This window comes from Cryptomeria japonica, chromosome 3 (genome assembly GCF_030272615.1).
Source record: "Cryptomeria japonica chromosome 3, Sugi_1.0, whole genome shotgun sequence".
In the NCBI taxonomy this organism is placed as follows: domain Eukaryota; kingdom Viridiplantae; phylum Streptophyta; class Pinopsida; order Cupressales; family Cupressaceae; genus Cryptomeria; species Cryptomeria japonica.
Genome location: NC_081407.1, coordinates 977,144,838 through 977,165,880, shown reverse-complemented (window position 1 = coordinate 977,165,880; position 21,043 = coordinate 977,144,838).

Sequence of the window (21,043 nt, the reverse complement as noted above, 5' to 3'; positions counted from 1 at the left end):
AGATAACTAAGTATCACTACCCTGGCTAATAATTTTCTATATATTGAATGCCATGAGAAATCGCTGAAAACGAAGCTATTGTTTGAGGATTTTGTTTTCTACAAAGGAGTAAATTTTAATTTCATCGACTGGCATGCTAAATTCGATGCTAATAATTTTGAATTCAAAACATCTTCTAAATGGATTGAAATTCACAATGTTCCTATTGAGTTAATGCATGCCAAAATCATCATTGAAATTGGGGATAAATTAGGCAAATTCATAGCAGTAGAAGCGAACTAGTCGAAAAAGACCAATATCAAAATTTTAATAGAAGTAGATAATAGCATGAAAAAATTTTAAAATATATCTCTAGACACAGTAGATGACAACTATATTTTATCTCTGGTATGGTATCTTGGTCCGATCTCTGAGAAACTATCCTTCTGCAAAAGGCTCAAACCTACCACACAAAAACCTCAAGCCCCAAAACCAGACAAGCCTATGGACTACTGCAATAGAGTTAACATCCAATTTAACAACGATATTGGCGACTTTATCATCAATGCTGACCCTCAAGAGGAGAGTAAACATGCAACCCCCCTCCTCCCTCAGGTCCACGGACCGGTAATAGGTCAAATAAGTCATAACAGAATTACAATTGTAGGCATGAGGATTAGATTCAAAGGGAATTAAACAACGTCATCGATAATTTAATGGGTAAACTAGCAGAAGAATTTGTATAGGAGGTATACAATGATGCTCTGGGAGAGGTGGCAGATAATAATACCAATCCCAATGTAGAATATGAGCAAACTCCTACCAGAGCCCAAACACTGGGCAATAACTCAACCCAGGAGTCACCTGAGGTGAACGCCTTAGACTATCCCAATATGGAGAACTCATCTCCTATTGTGGAAGGATTGAATGAAGAAGAAAAGAGACAATTCATAATTAAATAACTTATCAATATGCAAGAAGGAGAGAACAATTTGGCAATGAACAACAACTAAAACAATATGTGTAACAGAGGCATCCTCCAGGTGGTAGGCGATAAATTGATTCCAGACTGTGGCAAATCCATTGCTAACAGAAGGGGTCGGAAGTCTTTTTTAGACAAGATGAAAATGGATGGAGAGGCGGAGGGGTAGACCAAAATCACAACTTTGATGGGCCCGAGAAAGTCCCTTCCTCCCCCTGTAATGGAATAAACATACTAACATGGAATGTTAGGGGCTCGGGGGGCCCTAACAAGCAATGCCTTATTAGGCGTAGTATATTGAAATCTACTATGGACCTAGTAATGATGCAAGAAACAAAATTAGGTAAGGTTGACATGACCAACTTTAGTAGAAATTTCACACAGTGGCAGGTGGAGATGGTGGACTCTATAGGGGCTTCGGGTGGGCTGGCAACAATGTGGAAAAAGAATTCAATCACTTTTACATGTTGCGCCAGAATGCATAATTGTCTGGCTGGCAAAGTAAGATCTCTCAACCCAAACCTTGAATTTGTCATCCTGAATGTCAATGGCCCAATCCCAACAGATAAGAAAAGGGTAGCTTGGCAATAAATAGAGCACTTCCTAAGAAATCAAGATGCTAAGCATATCCTCATAGGAGGTGATTTTAACACCATTTTACATACAACAGACAAGAGTGGGGGGATAAGGTCCATCAAACAGCCACAAAGAGATTTTTCTAATTGGATAAGTGAAAACAATCTCCTGGAAATCAGGACTGAGTTGGCCTTGCATACATGGAATAACAGAAGAAAAGGATTCTGCAACATTGTTGAAACTCTAGACAATTTTTTTTTCAAAGGAGACATGTTTGACTTTAACTCCAATTAAAAGCTACTGTATTACCATGGTCAGGCTCTGACCATTACCCGGTGTTATTAGAGTTATTAGGGGAAGCGAAGACATATGGGCACCCGTTCAAGTTCAAACTAATGTGGCTCAAACATGAGGAGTTTCTTCCTAATATCCAGAAATGGAGGAATGAAGGTGTCTTTGTTGGATCCAAATTGTATTGTCTTGTCTCAAAGCTAAAAGATATTAAACATAAATTGCCAGATTGGAACAAAAAGAAAGTCAAAAATATCTTCGAGGAGAAGGTTAGAATTGAAAAGGAACTAGAACTTGTGAATAATGATGTTGTGCAACATGGGATGATCCAAATAACATACGAGGCAGAGAAAAATCTTCTATGTGAGTATGAGGGTATTTTGGCCAAGGAAGAGATATTCTGGAAACAAAAATCTAGAGAAACATGGCTAGAGGATGGAGACAGAAACACTAAATTTTTCCATAACAGTCTTAAAGAGAAAAGGAAAAGAAACAGAATTACTCAGATTATCAGCGACGATGGGCAAACCATTATAGAGTAAAATCTAATTGCGGAGGATGCAACCCAGTATTTTGAAAATATTCTCAACAACTGGGAGCACTCGGACCTCCTTAACAATAGGGCTTTATTTAAGAACATGCCTAAACTAATAACAAATGACAACAATCATGTGTTAAATTCCAGAATCTCTTATGAAGAAGTTAAAACTGCTCTATCACAATTCCAAGGGGACAAGGCCCCTAGGCCGGATGGTTTCCTTGCAGTTTTTTTTCAGAAATGCTAGCGCATTTTAGGAGATGAGGTCACCGATGCTCTGAAATCTGCCCAAAATATGGGGAAATTCTTGAAGGAAATCAATAACACCTTCCTATCCTTACTCCCGAAGAAGGAGAATCCCTCAATATGGGAAGAGTTTAGACCCATCTCTTTGTGCAACATGATTTATAAATTATTATCAAAGGTCATGGCCAATAGGCTAAAAAAACTACTGCTAGCCATTATCTCAGAAGAGAAAATTGGCTTTGTACCCAATATATCAATTTTGGATGGGATAGTCATAGTCCAGGAGGCTATTCACTCCATTCAGGCCCAAGGCAAGCCAAACATGATGATAAAACTAGACATTAAAAAGGCATATGACAAAGTGGATTGGTATTTCCTCTGTAGCTGCATGAGAGCCTTTGGATTTAACAAACAATGGGTAAATTTGATCCATTTCTGCATCTCAAACCCAAGGTTCTCAATCCTATTGAATGGGAAGCCGGAAGGGTTTTTTGGAGCAACCAAGGGCCTAAGGTAGGGAGACCCACTCTCCCCATTTTTATTCATTATTATGTCTGAAGCCCTAGGTAGATGCTTTGATGCATCTCGGAGAGCAGGAAGGCTTGTAGGTATCCAAATCATAGGAGGTGTAGATCTGTGTGCTCACCAATAGTTTGTTGATGATACAACGATTCCAGGGATAGGCAAGATGGATGAAGCCAAGAAAATAAAGAGAATATTACACTCTTATGGGCTTGCATCCGAGGAAAAGGTCAATGGGGAAAAATCTGAATTTGTTTTTTAACATCACAGCATAGGAGGAATCTAGAATTGCATCATTTTTAGGTTACAGAATTGGTCAATTACCATGTACATATCTAGGGATGCCTTTGGACAAAGGCATTAGGACTAATAAACTCTGGGATCCCTTGAATGAGAAGGTTACGAAAAGTTTATCTTCCTAGAAAGGCTTATGGCTGACTGGGGCTAGAATATTAATACTTATTAAGATAGTTCTAGCGGCGATGCCCATCTACCTACTCTCATGTATCCCACTTTCGAAAGGAGCCCACAAAAAATTGACTCAAACAATCAGAAATTTTTACTGGCAAGGCACAAAAGACAGGAATAAACTTAAATTGATATCATGGGACAAAATATGTCGAGAGAGATGTGATGGGGGCACAGGAATTAGCAAAATTCTTTGGCAAAATAAAGCCTTAGGGGCAAAAATGGTATGGAGATTATACACCTCATCAGAAGCCAAGTGGGCCAGAATCCTTAGGAACAAGTATCTTATGAGTAATCACAAGGAGGCAATATTCAGGGATATGGAACCACCAAAGGGTTCGAGAATCTAGAATTTCTTAAAGGAATGTCGTACACTCGTATCCAACTTCCAGTCTTGGGACATTCGAGATGGCAGATCTGCTTTGTTCTAGGAAGACTCCTGGGGGGGACATCCTCCGATAGACAAGCTTATGGAGACCACTAGTATAAAGAATCAATTGAAAAACCTATGGGGTAATTATGTAAGGGATTATATAACAATGGAACCAAGTTCAGAAATTGGGTGGAAATGGAAAGACATGTGTCCTTTCATGATGGATAACAAATTCCAAGAATTACATCAAATACTCAATTGTAGAAGGATAATCTTCAAACATGGGTCAGATGAACAGGTATGGTCTAAATCTAAGGACAGGCAGTACAACTATAGAGATGGCTTCAGAACCATATACGATGAGGAAAAGGTCCACAAGGATTTCATACCAACTATACTATGATGGGACAAATTATGTCTCCCAAAAGCTAGTCTCTTTGCCTGGGCTGCAATCCAAGGAAGGGTTCTCACCGTAGAACAATTTAGGCTTAGAGGTTATGAAGGGCCTTCAATTTGTCTCCTATGTAAGGAAAATGAGGAAACATGTGACCATGTTTTAAAACCTGCAATTACTCACAAAATTTTTGGTATTGGTTGATGGGCCAACTAGGATGGTCAAGTGCTCTTATCCCCTCTTTGATGGATCGGTTCAAAGGATGACTGATCATCAAAAGAAATAATGTTTTCCACAACTTATGGATTTGCAGTCCAACCATAGTCATTTGGGAAATATGGAAGGAGAGGAATAGGAGAATATTTAAGGATACAAAAATGTCGGTGGAAAAACTTATAGCAAAGATAAAATCCTCCATCACTGAAATAACCAACAGAAAGAACTTATCTATCCCACAACATGACAAGGTATTTATAGATTGGGACAACTTTATTAGAAAATAGTGGAAGGGGATCAAGATCCCTCCCTTTGTCGGGAAGGAAGGCATAAATAAAAGTGTGGTGAGGAGAACATGCAAATGGTCACCCCCGGCTAATGGGTGGTATAAACTCAACTTTGATGGAGCATCTAGAGGAAACCCAGGGGTGGCAGGTGCAGGTTGTATAATACATGTGGACAATGGTAACTGCATTGGCTCAAAGTCCATACATTTGGAGCAATGCACTAACAACATTTCAAAAATATTTGGATTAATAGAAGGATTAAACCTATGTAGGCAATTGAAAATATCCAAACTAGAAATTGAGGGTGACTCAACCATTATAATTAATGCAATCATAATCAGATCAATGCCAAACTGGGAACTTAGAAGCCTTTTAGATAGAGCTCTATCATTGCTAGATAGCTTCTCAGAGAAGACAACTCAATGGCGGATAATCTAGCTAATTTAGGGGCAGATGGAACGAATAGAATCATGACATTCATTCTTGTTTGCTCAGATTAGTCAATTCATGGGCAAATAGAGGCATTTGGCAATAATACCCAAGTCTGAGCACTAATTTTTCCTCATCCCCTACTCTCATATTTTCATACTTTCAGTCTCATGCATACACATACTTATATCTGTATATGTGTATATATGCATATGCATATATATATCTGCATACTAATATCTGCACATACATGTATGCATATAACGACATATATATATATCTACATATTGATATATGCGTATGCATATACATATATGCACATACTTATATTTGCATATGCATATATATGGATGTATATATGCGTATATATTTATACTTATATATTTGCATGTATATATATGTGTGTGTGTGTGTGTGTACATACATATACATACATATATACATATACATATACATATATACATATACATACATATACATACATATATACATATACATATACATACATGCATACATACATACATATATATATATAGACATTTATTCATATATATATAGACATATATGTTTATAGGTAGGTATGTACATTCTCATCAATGATAAATATAGATTCCTAGGATACCTAGACCATATTTTCATATGCTATCCGCAATTGACATAGTGTATGAATAATAAATTATTTTAATTTTTAATTTAAATTCAATTTAGGTTAATAGATATAGACATGTATATATGAGCATAGTTTCATATATGTATATATATGCATTCATACATATCCATTGGATATGTATCTATATTTCAATAAAATTATATATATATATATATGAAGAAAATGGCTCTACGATTTCTTCCGTGAAAATATCTAGACATCGAATGACATAAATGGTTTTTCAAGAAAATGAAATATGCGGTTTCAGCTTGCAATTTGGGGAACTGGGCTCCCCTTCCTCAGGCAAAATCAGAATGGCAGATGGTGAAACCAAGGAGATATCAGAGGGCTTCTATGAAAGGTTTACCATTTTTTAGGAATGGAGGACATGGCAAACAGAATATCATTCGCCAAGAAGGCTCTATTAGGTCGACCATCTCCAACAGATTCACCCATTTGCAGAATCTTAAGGAAGGTTTTTTAAAACTGGTTCCCCGGGTCAAGCCAAATAAAAATATATATATTGAGAACTTGGATAATTGGAGGTCGGGTGGTAATTATGCCAGACCTAAGATATCTGCGAAGGGATGCAAGAATCCCAAATCTTTGCTTCCTCCCAAACCCACTGAGGTGAAATCGAATATGAAGACAAACCCTAAATCAGAAGAGAAAAATGTGTTGGAAATCAATGATAGTTTGGTTGAAAGGATTCAACAATCTTGCAAATTATTTGGGGTTTTTTCTAGATGGTGTGGACTTGGAGTCCCAACAGAGGTAATTGCATATTGGTTCAAGTCTTCCTTTAACTGGATAGTGAGTATTTCTATCTTGTTTGAGGGTTTTCTTTATATTGACTGCGGAAATGCCAGGCATAAGAATGAATTCTTAACAGGTAAATCTCTGATTTTTAAAGGCTTTGATTTTAAATTTTTAGATTGGCAACCTGCTTTCAATCCAAAAAAATAAGTCATTTAAAGTAGATAGATCGGTTTTGATCCCCAACTTACCAATATAATTAATGGATAAAGAAATTATTAAGAAAATAAGCAATCATTTAGGAAAATTCATAGAGATTAGTGACAAAGATAGGAAGTATTCAAACTATGTATTGATAGTTAATATGAATATTAGTGTGAATTCACTCAGCCCTATTGAAATCAGAACTAGGGAGTCATCTTTCCTGATTTACCCTGAATTTTATAGAGGGATTTTAGATCTAGACTTAGCAATTAAACCGATCTTATAAGTTTTACCCTCTCAAAAAAACCCTAGGGAAGTCCCTAAGCTGGATATTTGTTTCAATTTGGAAAAGGGAGGGTTTGTGATCAAGGATAGCCCTCCTCCAACAAGGTTGTCTAATGAGGTAGAAGAAGGGGAAATTACAGGTGATCAGAGCATGGATGAGGGGGTGAATTCCTCTCCCTTGCTATCCCATAAGGCTATTTTGAATGATAAGAAGGGGAGGGTTACTGACTCTAAGGAAGAGAAGAACCGACGTGCCCTTGAAGTGGCATGAAGGGAAGAATTTAAAAATTTATGTCGTGATAGTAAGGATGAATTTAAAAAAATTTCCACATGACTTCTTTGAAACATAAAGCTGCGAATAGAATTTCCAGATTAATTGCTGAGGACAAAATTGTTCTTAATTAGGATGAAATTAGGGATGAAGCTGTTAGTTTCTTCTCTCAACTCCTCACCGGGAACAAGGATATTGATTATACCCAACAAGAAGATTTGGTTGATATCATCCCCGAGATCATTAATCCTAATCAGAATAAGGCCCTTTTTGCTATCCCCTCTGCTGGGGAAATTAAAAAAGTTGTCTTGTCTTTTCAAAGGGATAAAGCTTTGGGTCCTGATGGCTTCCCTATGTTTTTCTTCTAGGAATTCTGGCATATTGTGGGAGAAGACACGATCAATGCGGTAAAAGAATTTTTTGGTTCTAGAAGAATCCTTAAGGAATTCAACTCCACTTTTATTGCCTTAATTCCTAAGGTGGCTGGGGCAGATTCAATGGGAAAATTTAGGCCAATAAGTCTATGTAACTCTTTCTATAAGATCATATCTAGAGTTTTGACTACTAGAATTTTGGTTGTCCTCCCCTTCATCATCTCTGAGGAGCAGAAAGGTTTTGTTCTTGGCAGGTAGATTTTGGACTCTATCATTCTTGTGCATGAGAATATTCACTCCCTCAATGTTGCTAATAAAAAAGGATTTTTGATAAAGTTGGATCTGGCAAAAGCTTATGATAGAGTGGATTGGCAAGTTCTTTTCAGAATCATGGAGGCTTTTGGATTTGATGAGAAGATAATCAAAATTATCAGAGAGTTGATCTCCACTCCTATGTTTTCAATTCTCATTAATGGATCTCCTACTGTAGACACCTAAAATTGTCTAGTCTAATTAAATAAATATCTTTAGCCTAATTCTTCTATTAATTAAATAAATCCTTATTTATTTAATTAATTCATTTGTCCTCTTCTATCCTTATTTCTCATTTAAATAAATATTTATTTATTTAAATTATCCTTTTCCCTAAATTAAATAAATATCTTATTTATTTAATTACCCCACTTCCTCCATTAATTAAATAAATATTTATTTATTTAATTAATTCATTAGCCTTTTCTACCCATGACACATGTCATTTATCTCTTAATTCATACACTACCTACCCTCTCATTATTTTCTTATTTTCTTTACCTACCCTCTAATCATAGCCGACCTCTTTTTACACCTCTCAATCTTATCCCTCCATTTCATATAGTGTCTTCTATATAAGGAGATGCTTCCTTCATTATCAAACCCTCACTATGCATTCAGCCCCGACTACGCTTTCGAACTTGCATATGCAATCAAGCCTACTTGCAACCACATTTATGTTCTTTGTTGAGCTCTTGTGCACATATAAAATCTGAGAGCAAATATATCAAGCAAGATCAATGGAGATAGGAATAATGGAGATCCAAACCCTATTGGACATGTGATGGTATAATCTTTGTGATTTCATTTGATTTGCATTGTCTGAGGTAATCTTCATATGTTGTGGTGGATCTTTGTTGTTGTTAGGCTAGGGTTTTTGTGGTTGAATTCATTTAGTCTTTCATCATTGTTGTTATCCATTTTCACCATATACATTTTGGCACGCCCGGTGGGACTCTTGTCCCTTTTGCATTTAACATCTTTTGTTGCAGATTTTGTTTTGAGGTTGCAGATCTGACATTTCCGACAACATTTTGATATTTCACATCTGCGCACTTTCGGATCGCGTTTTTGATTTTTTACCGCGTCTGTGACATCTGGAACCGTGTCTGCGTATTCGACAATATTTTATTTTTTGTAGATTCCGAGAAACGCGTTTGTATTCCATAGTCGCATCTATGAGGTCTTTAGGCGCGTCTGCGTTAGAAAAAATGCGTTTGCATTCGGAAGCCGCGTCTATGTCAGATCTAGGCGCGTCTGTGTGTTCTGGCAGCGTTTGCGTCTGTGACAACTGCGTTTGTGTTTGGTTGTTGCATTTATTTTTTATTTCATTGATTCAGTTTTCCGTCATTCGGATTTCAGATCTGGTTTAGTTTGAGCTAACATTTTCAGATCTAGCTAACAAAAGTGGTACAACTTGTCTTGGAAGCAAAATCACTTTGTTAAAGGCCCCTATTTCACAAAGTCTTTTGGATCTAAAATTTACCTAACTTGTGTGCTTGCAGGAAGGGGTGATTATCTCAAACAATCCAAACTACTAATAGATCTTTGTTGCAGAACCTTGGCAAGGGTTTTTGATCTTTATTGTGTGCCTTGTTTTCATAGACTAGCAAACACTTCAATTGGTGCACTAAAATTGAACCATTGTCTTTTGTTTCTTGAGCAATAGGCTCTTTTTGTTTAATCTTTAGAGGGCCTATCTCCCCATGTGGTCATTAGGACTACTAGTGAGGAGAGAACGACCCAAGTGGTAGCAAAAGAAAAGCCATCTTCTTCCAAACCACTATAAATAATTGTATTCATGGTGAAAACTATGGATAATGTGTGCTAATTAGTTCATACCGACACTATGTCTCCCCATAAACCCGTTTGATCAAATTTATTTGATCATTTGTAGGGCGTAACCCCTACCGACTGGGAGCCTTCTGTATTTACAGAGCTGAAAGTGTCGCATGTATGGTCACACGAGCAGATGCCCTTACTAGCACCTTTTTGTTTTAGAAGCCAAAATCCTTCTAGTTGTTGGGGCAGGAGGTCGGACCTCTGGTAGCGGCCCACACACATACGGTTCTTAGTAGAGATACAAAGTTTGCCACGAGGAGTTTTTGTGGGGACTGATGCTTGGCTGCCCCGAGAAGTGAGTGCCGAGGGTGGATCCAGTGGGGTCAAGCATCTAAGTATCCGCTCTGAATAGCGTAGCCTTAGGGGAAACTCCATGTGGGATCAACAACTATTGTCTTGGCCAGCCATAAGAATTGTGCTTGACTTATTTTGAACAATCAAACATTCAAGACCAAATAGTAAAACATTGTGTCTTTTGTGTCTTTTGTGTATGCAAATCAATTTTACATCAAACAACACACTTGTCTTTGAGTCATTTTGGAGTCTAAACACTTGCAAACATTGAGTCCTCATCAACACTGTATCCTTTTGTCACGAAAAACAGTCAAACATTCAATTTTGGTCACAACAAAACAACTTCACAGATTGGAAAAATTGCACAAAGTTTGCAGAAATGCGTTTGTGTCAAAATTGCACAAAGTTTGCAGAAACGCGTCTGTGTCTGACAGAACTGCGTCTGTGTCATCTAAACGCGTCTGTGAAGGGCAGAAACGCGTCTGTGTCTTTTGAGCAACATTGCAGCATCTTAGAAACGCGTATATGTCTGACAAAACCATGTCTGTGTCATTTAAGCGCGTCTGTGTCTGACAGAATAACGTCTGTGTCCTTTAAGCACGTCTGTGAAGTATACAGTCACGTTTGTGTTCAGGATTGAAAACTTTCATAATTCAACAAACAAGAACAGTCAGTTTCAGACCTATTGAGCTTCATAGGTTATCTCTCTGGGTTTTCCATCTAGTATTCAACCTATCTTTGGGTCTCACAAAGTCCATCATTGCTTTACACCTAACATTACACTCACATTTGTCTAAACTTGAGTCAAAAGGTCACTTGCTTGTCCTCATCTTACTTTGTCAACATACTACATACAACAACACTTTGCTAAGTGGTCCCTCATCAAGGTCTATCACCTTTGGGTCTCATTTGGTCTTATTTAGAGTCAAGGTCAACTTACCTCATCAAGAGAAACTATCATCTCTTTGGAAGCCACACCTACTCTACTACATACATACTTGGTCTTACACTTTGGACATTGCAAGTAAACCTCAGATTCATTTGCATTCCATCCAACTCTTGGTCTTCCATACTCTTTCCATTTTCATCTAGTCTCACACATCTTGGTCAATACCTAGTTCATGGTTGAAACCCGTTTCTAAAAATCTAGGAGAGAAGCTAAAGAGGCTCAAGAGTCCACAAACATGAGTTCCTATGAATATGACAATGATATCTTTTTCAATTCTGATCATACCACATTACTTGACATGGATGCTTATAGAAACATTCCAAATATTGAGCACATGGACACTACAAACAACAATGTTACACACAATGACAATACAAACAACTTTTTTGTACATTCAGCAGAAGTGGAAGACACCATTATGGATCCCCATTTCAATCGATTGGTTGAGGAAATAATGAGGAGAGATAGACAATACTTTCTACAAGTGATGGCACAAAGTGGAGCCAAGATCCCTCGTGACTTTGACATGTCTCAAATAATAGAAAATCGACCTTTGCAACAACCTCACTCCAACATGGATCAAAGGAGCCCTAATAGTGGAGGCAATAGAGGGCCACATATGGTGCCTAAATCACCATCATCTTTGTTTCAAAAACCAGAGGTCCCTTACACACATGGTCAAGCATATGATACTCACCTTCGTAGACCATTATGGAAGTCTTATGCAGAGAAATATGATCAATCACATACCAATGCTAAGGATCAACCACCAAAGCAATTGGATATTCAAAGGCATGCTCAAAATTTGGACACAAGGAAACCCCATGTCAAATTTGGGGGCAACACACTAGAACAAACTCATGACATGCCTATAGAGTATGGTATACATGGACAAAATAGATATTCCATTCCTCATCATGACTCTATACCAAGTGGTCCATATACGCAACATCATTATAGACCTCCTCCATATGAACATGTGTATGATCAATATCATCCATATATGCAACATGCTCCTCCTCCCATTGGTGCCTCAAGCATGGGGTATGGTCCAAGAAGTCGATCTCCACCTAAGAACAATTTGGAACAACAAATCAAGGATTTAGAAAAGAAAATGGAGGACATAAATACACCGAAGCCAACTTACACAATGAGAGACATATGTCCTTATCCATTTGACAAAAGCATTCCAATGCCTCCATTTCCTACACACTTTGTGACACCTAAGTTTGATAAGTACAGAGGAAAAGGGGATCCTAAGGCACACACAAGGCAATTTTTCACAGCTTGTATTGAAGTAGCAACAGAAGAGACATATTTGATGAGATTATTCCCACAGAGCTTAGGAGATCAAGCTATGGAATGGTTCTCCCAACTTCCACCTGGAATTAAATCATGGGGTGACTTAGTTGAGGCATTTATCCAGCATTTTTCCTACAACATAGAGACAGACATATCAATCACTACTTTGTGCAACACCAAGCAAAAAGATGGAGAATATTTTTCATCATTTTTACAAAGATGGAGGAATCTAGCCAACAGATGCTCTTGTGAAATTCCACAAAAACAAATGGTAGAAATGTTCACCCAGAATGTTAACAAAGACATTGGTTATGACCTAAGAAAAGCTTGTTTGTCCACGTTCAAGGACGTCATTGAAAAAGGCTTAGCGACATAAAAGGTCCTAATTGAACAAGGAGTCATTAAGATATTCAAGGAAAACAAAGAAGACTTTAAAGGAAAAGACAAGCCAAGATTTTGGAAAAAAAACAAGAACACAGTCAATGAAGGTGTTGTTGATGCCAATACAGTGCGACCCAAAATCATTTTTTCGGGATCAAGCCCTACAAACAACCTAGTGAATACTCAAACAACTTCTAGATCACGGAGGAAGTGCACCCCATTGGGAGAACCACTTGATTCAGTTTTCAAGAAGCTAGTGGCAAACAAAGTAATCACAATTCCAAATTTTCCTCCATATGAACCAAAGGTCAAACCAAATTGGTGGAATGATGATGAATATTGTGAATTTCATAAGAGCAAAGGTCATAAGACAAGAAATTGCCATCGACTGAAGAACATCATACAAGATCTTATAGATAGAGGTGACATTGAGATTGAAGGACACTCATCCAATCAAGAACATGAGGTGTTTAAGGAACCATTCCCAAAGCATGACAAGGGAAAAGCTGCAGCCACAGATGACCAAACCAACTATACAAGAGCATCCTATAACTACGATTCAACTATCAATCACATTTCGATGGACAATTATGTCTCTACCATTATCATCAAGGACAAAACGCTTGAGAATTCTACCCAAAGACCCAAAATTGTCCTAAAAGGCATTGGATCTTCTTCCGAACCTACCTCTCAATGTCATGTTACAACCCGTCGAGGTAAATTCACTTTGCAAGGTGCTCCAACTAAAAACACAACTTCCTCATCAACCATGCTTGAGTATGACCTTGTAGAACAGTCAGGGAAGACACTCGCGCTCATCTCAATCCTTGAGCTCTTACACATATCCCCCGCACATAAAGCCATTCTTGATAAAATCTTGAGAGAAACTGTTGTCCCTACTGATCTGAACATGGACCAGTTTCAAGGCATGGTGGGATACCTTTCCATTCCACACTCCCTTACATTAATAGAAGCCGACGACGCCTTCGTAAGACAGCCACATAATGCACCTTTGCACATTGAAGCCTTCATACACAAACATTGAATAAAACGAGTCTTGATAGATGGAGGAGCAGGTCTAAACATTTGTACATTGAGAACTATTAAACAATTGGGATATTCTGATAAAGCTATGAATTCTACAAACAAAATTACCATCAAGGCATATGATGATGAAGAGCATTCATCCAAAGACACAGTCACCTGACCTCTCAGAGTTGGGTCGGTTACAAAGGATGTGGTTTGTCAAGTCCTAGACCTAAATCTCACATACAATATATTACTAGGACATCCTTGGATTCATGAAATGAGGGTAGTCCCATCTACATATCACCAATGCATCAAGTTTCCTCACAATGGAGTTGAAATAACAATTAATGGAGATCCTAATCCATTCATATACTGCAATAACTTGAGACCAAAAACTGAAACGATCATCCCAAGTAATAGGGAAGCCGTTCCTTCTTCTGCATACATTGATCCTAAGTCATTAAAACCTTTGACATCAAAATAAGGTGAGCTTAAAGGGAAATTCCAGGACAAGGACATGGGTGAATACACTTTGAATCAAACCATGTACTTACAACAAGTCATGAGTTCACCAAAAGAATATGGAAGACCACATCCTAATAAGGAGGTATCTATCATTATACTCAAATGGGACCCTACTATCTTTCAACGATGGGGTGAACTGGAAGAGGAAGACTTATACAAAATGCTTTACAAAGACCTTGAAAATGATACACAAGATCACATCAGCATACCATGTGAGAAGTATGGCAAAGGGTTCAAGATTCTACAAAAATTTGGGTATGATGGCAAAAGCCCTCTTGGCTTAAGAAAGGAAGGCATCATTGAGCCTTTGCAACCTGAATTGACATTCAAAAAGGAATGCTCGAAGGGACTTGGTTTCATGACTTCCAAGGTCCACACTCAAAGTACAGAAGCATTACAAATCAAAGTTTCCAAAATTCAACAAGAGAATCGCTATTCCACAGACTCCAATGAATGGGAATGGGGTTTAGACAAATCCTCCAGTGACTACGAGCTCACCGAGACATTCAGAGAGCCAGATGAACCCACAGAAGAAGAGGAATTTTATGAAAAATTCAAAGTTGGTCAAGAAACAACCCCGGGGGATCCCATACAGTCCTTGTCTCTAGGTCCTAGGTTGAAATCACATAGAATGAGAACACCTGTCCCAGAATGCACTACTAGTGATGATAATTTGGATTCGTTCATGATTGAGACTGATGAGGAGAGTGCTAATGATGACCTTGATAACTACCTCAACATACCTGAATATAACTGCATCTTCACTCTTAGCCCCGCTAACTTCGAAGACATCAAAGGCCTTCCCCTTGTTCACCACCAACTTATTGACTGGGACCATGAAGGACCTGCACAATTTGACACATTCCAAAATGATGAAGCTTTTATTGACTATCTTGGCATACGAGATGATCTTCCCCCTGAGGACCATAAAGTGGGATACACCATAGAACTCAATAGCGTGGCATATTTTGGTGAGGGTGTCGGGCCTTCCAGTTGCAAAAATATAAAAATAAAAACAAATCAAGGGTCTTATGGTGAAAACCACATTGTAGTGCTGTCTGACCCTAAAAAAGTAAAAAGAAAGGACGTATCTGAGGGCGAAAACCTCTCTGAGGCACCTAAAGATGGAAGGCTCGATATTCTCCCAGCATCATATGAAGAAAACTCATCCATGTTGGTAGAGGAGACTATCAAAACAAACATTGGCACATAAGAGGTTCCACACAACATATTCTTGGCTCAATCTTTGACAAAGTCAGAAAGGTCAAAATTTATAAGTTTCTTCATGAAACGACAAACCAACTTTGCATGGTCATACACTGATATGCCTGGATTGGATCCGGATTTGGTAATGCATCATTTGACAGTTAAACCGGGGGCAAAACCAGTGAAACAAAAATTAAGAAAGATGCATCCACAAGTGACATTATTAGTCAAAGCAGAGTTTGAGAAATTATTGGATGTCGGATTTATACGCCCAATTGATTATCTCGAATGGATCTCCAACTTAGTACCTGTCAGTAAACCAGATTGTAGTATCAGAATATGTACAGATTTCAGAGACATCAACAAAGTTTGTCCTAAGGATGATTTTCCATTACCAAATATTGACTTGATTGTCGATCTCATAGCAGGTCATGCAATGTTATCTTTGATGGATGGATTCTCTGGTTACAATCAAATAAAAATTGCATCCGAGGACTAGCACAAAATAGCATTCACTTATCCTTGGGGAACATTCTGTTGGAATGTCATGCCCTTTGGGCTAAAAAATGTAGGCGCTACATATCAAAGGGCCATGACTATTATCTTTCATGATCTCATGCACGTAACTGTGGAAGATTATGTTGACGATTTCTTGGGTAAATCAATAGACAGAGATACACATTTGGACATACTTTTAGTCACCTTTGATCGGTTGGAAAAGTATAAAGTAAGATTAAACCCCAAGAAATGTGTCTTTGGAGTAACCTCCGAGAAGCTCCTAGGATTCATTGTATCAAAAAGAGGAATCAAAGCCGATCCAGCAAAAGTCAAGGCCATCCTAGAGATGCAACCACCACGAAATATCAGTCAACTTCGATCTTTGCTAGGGAGACTCCAGTCCATACAAAGATTCATAGCACAACTTGCAGATAAGTGTAATCCTTTTCAGCACTTGCTACGTAAAAACATCAAATTCAAATGGGATGATAACTGTCAACAGGCTTTCCAGATACTCAAAGATTATCTTCTAAATCCGCCAGTTTTGATGCCACCAATTCCAGATCAACCTCTATTACTATACATATCATCTACTTCAACAACACTATACTATATCAGTCACACATTGGTGGGATATGAGCTAAACTATACACCAATTGAGCGTGCATGTCTCGTTATGGTCTTTGCTTCACAAAAATTACGACATTACATGCTAACTCATAAGACTAAGTTGGTTGCAAGGATCAATCCATTGAAATACCTTCTCAATAAAGCAACACTTACTGGGCGGCTAGCCAAATGGGTGATGATCCTGAGTGAATTTGACATCGAGTATGTGGACATAAAAGCAATAAAAGGACAAGCTATCACAGATCAATTAGCAGATGCTCCCATGATAGATGATGTTCCTCTAATTTTAGAATTTCTAGATGAATCCATTTTAACAGTGTCGCATGCAAAGCCTTGGCAACTATACTTTGACGGCTCATACACATAGCATGGGGCAGGAGCTGGCATCCTCTTCATAACTCTTCAAGGGGATTCTATACCAAAATCATATAGATTATCATTTCCTTGCACTAATAACATAACGAAATATGAGGCATTAACAACTAGATTACAGATTGCAGTTCAGTGGAAGAACCAGGAACTTCGTGTTTTTGGGGACTCTCAACTTGTGATTCGTCAGGCAACTAATGACTACCAAACAAAGGACGATAAATTAATGCCTTACAAAAGAATGGGGGACGACCTGAAACAATATTTCACGAAGATAGACTTTGAGTAGATACCCAGAGAGCATAATAGAGCTGCGAATGCCATGGCTACAATTGCTTCACTAATTGATCTACCACCAAATGAGACCTGCTATGAATTCTTGGTGGATAACCTTTTGGTTCCCTCATATGAAATCACTCCTATTGAGATGATATGTGTTGTTGGTCCTAAGTCCTAGTTATACAGTTTCATTTTCGCATACCTTCGTGACAATACCCTACCTCCTGATCTATCCAATAACCAATGTCGCACTTTCATTCGCCAATCTTCTCGATACATCATTTTAGCCGATATCCCATACCGTCGAGGTCTAGATGGCACTCTTCTTAGATGTTTAGAAAGTGATGAAGCTCAAATTGCGTTACGTGAAGTACATGAAGGGATATGTGGTCCACATTCTAGTGGTCCTACCTTAGCCAAGAAACTCATCAGGACTGGATATTACTGGCCCAATATGGAAAAGATTCATATCAGTTTGTCAAGAAATGTAAGCTATGTCAACTTCATGGAGACCTCATTCATGCGCCAACCCAAGAACTTCAACCAATTGTGACTCCTTGGCCCTTTTGTCAGTGGGGACTTGATCTCATAGGCAAGATTCATCCTCCATCTTCCAATGGTCATAAATTCATAATCACTGCCACGGAGTATTTCACAGAATGGATCGAAGTCGCGCCTCTCACACAAGTCACTGGAAAAAAAATTGCTACATTCATTCTCAACTATATCATTTGTCGATATGGTATTTCTGTTTCCATCATCACTGATAACGGGCGTCCCTTCAAAAATCAAGATGTTCTTGAACTCTGTGACCACTTCCATATTACCCATCATTTCTCCACACCATATTACCCCCAAGGTAATGGTCAAGCTAAGGCATCTAATAAAACAATCCTTAAAATCTTGAAAAAGACAGTCGACGATGCTGGCCGTAATTGGCATATCTAACTTAATCCCGCACTTTGGGCTTATCGCACAAGCGTCCGCACACCTACAGGAGCTACACCCTATTCACTTGTCTACGACACTGAAGCTATCTTGCCTATTGAGGTCGAGATACCCTCTTTACGAGTCTCTTTGCAAAACATTATCAATGATGAAGACTACAGGGTCTCTCGCTTACAAGAACTTGAACTATTGGATGAACGAAGACAAACTGCTTTTAATCATCTCAAGGATTATCAACAACGAATGAGTCGCAGCTACAATCATAAAGTCAAGCCTCGCATATTTGAGGTAGGTGACTTGGTTCTTAGAGAAAATCCTAAAAATCAACAAGACAAAGAGAAGAAGGGCAAATTTGAACCAAACTAGCTTGGTCCTTACATCATCATAACAGCATATGGATCTGGTGCATATCAACTCTCAACCACAGATGGTGAATCTTTGGAGGATCCTATCAACAACATGCACCTTCGCAGGTTTTACACATAGCTCTTCAGAGTATCCTAAATAAAAAATACAAAAAAAAAAATCATAAAAATTAAAAAATACAAAAAAATCATAAAACATAAAAAAAATCGTTACTGGGTGAAAACCTGGCAAACAGGCACCTTGTAACAACAAAAATAAAAAATAAAAAAAGTAAAGAAAAATAATTTCGTCCAACGATGAAAACCACTTCGGTGGTGACCTGAGCAAGTACCATGGTGAAAACTGGGTCACTAGCGCCATGTGTAGAGATATTGCTCCTCCCTCCTTCAGGATTCTATTTCATCCTTCACTTTCCACACACTCACAACCCATTCATTCATAATAAACTTACCCATTCCCGTCATGGCTTGTTATTGATCTACCTAAGATTGGTTAGCCATCCATAATAAAAACATTCCTTTTCACAACCTTTCCATCCATAATAAATCAGATCCTATCTATGGCTAAGGCTAATCCTAAGTCTTGTAATGGGTGTGGAACTAAGAGCATCACATGTTTCGAGGAGTACAGTTTCTTCCACTTTCCTTCAGTCTATCCGCACATAATCCGCAATAAAGAAACACTTGCATCACAATCCGCAATAAAGTTCTGTCTTCTCTACAATAAAGTATCAGTTTCATGGAATCAGTCAATTTCAGATGAGACACAACAACAATAATGGGCTTCAACAAATCAAATCTTTCAACAGACTTAGACAACATATGGTTCAGTGCTATCTATCCTTTTTGTGAAAGTAAACATTGTGACCACAATCAAATATGACTTATACAAGTGATAAGAGACACTAAACTTGAGGACTACAGTAGATGTTGGTGTCGAGTCTTGGTTTTCTTTTGATTTTATCTTTTGGTGACATGTCTTTTAGCTATTCCAGGATGTCTCTGACTAGAGATTTTATCTCCAGGATGTCTTTGACTAGAAAGGCGAGGATGGGGTATTGTCACCTATTTTCTTTTGCTATCTGTGGATTGTCTCTTAGTAATGCTATGACTTGTCCAAGGATATGAGGACAATGTGAGTCTAGTATGAACTGAGGCATTCCTTGTTTGCGACTGTCTTATCTCCATGCAAACAGGTACAATGACTTTTTGGGTCGAACATATGCCTCGATTGTCATAACCTACTTGCCATAATAAATCTCAATGATGATAATGCACAAGAAGCTCGTTTCACTTTCATATCTTCTATCTTCCATCCCCCTTTCTTGATTGACTTCCATCATCCTTCTTGAGTCTATGTAGCCTGTTATCACATGGTTGAGTATAATGACACACCAAAAACATTTGCATCTCATGTAGTTGCACCCGCATTACCACATATAAGCATTTCATACATACATATAGAAATCACAATTGCATCACATCCTGTACACGACACATATTAACACATTTTACATTTGCATTATCATATCCATTTGCATTTCATACATTCATATTTGCATTGGCATAACATATTAAACACATAAAAGATCAAAAATATTACATTGCATCACATACATATTTGCATCCATAACATCTCATCACATAGGTACACATGCATATAGCTATCGCAAAGATGAATAATCTCATATATATATAATCAAAAGTGTCATGATACAATGATGTCAAAATCATATGGCTACAATCACCCGAAGGTGTCTACATCATCATACAAAAATGGTACAAAACTGATACATAAGGAGCCCTCTATGGCTATGATGATCTCCCTCCCTTGGAGCCACCTGGCCTCGATGGAGTCTGGGACCTAGAAGGACCCGCCCTAGGATCATCTCTCCTGCCCCCTCTACTTGGTGGTGGTGGAGGACCCATAACCCCACCGCTGGACGCCTGTCTCCTCTGGCTCCCTCCCATAGCCGTCATTGTCTGCGATGGTCTACGGAAGCTCCTCGCCCGCTGCTCTGGTGGCACTGCCCTGTAGTATAGGTCTCGCCAATAACCTATCTCCTCCCCTACTCGCAGAACATAGGCGTATCCAGCCTCTGTGTCCTCTACCGCCTGCCTCCCAGCCCTTAGTGTTGTCTCAGCCTCAGTATAGTGCTGGATAGCCTCATCCCGCTCATGCTCTGTGTCCCTCAGTCGCCTCCTGAGCCTAGCTGTCTCCCTCTCTAGGTCCTGGATCTCATCTGCCTATCCCTGACAGATCTCCCTCGGCTC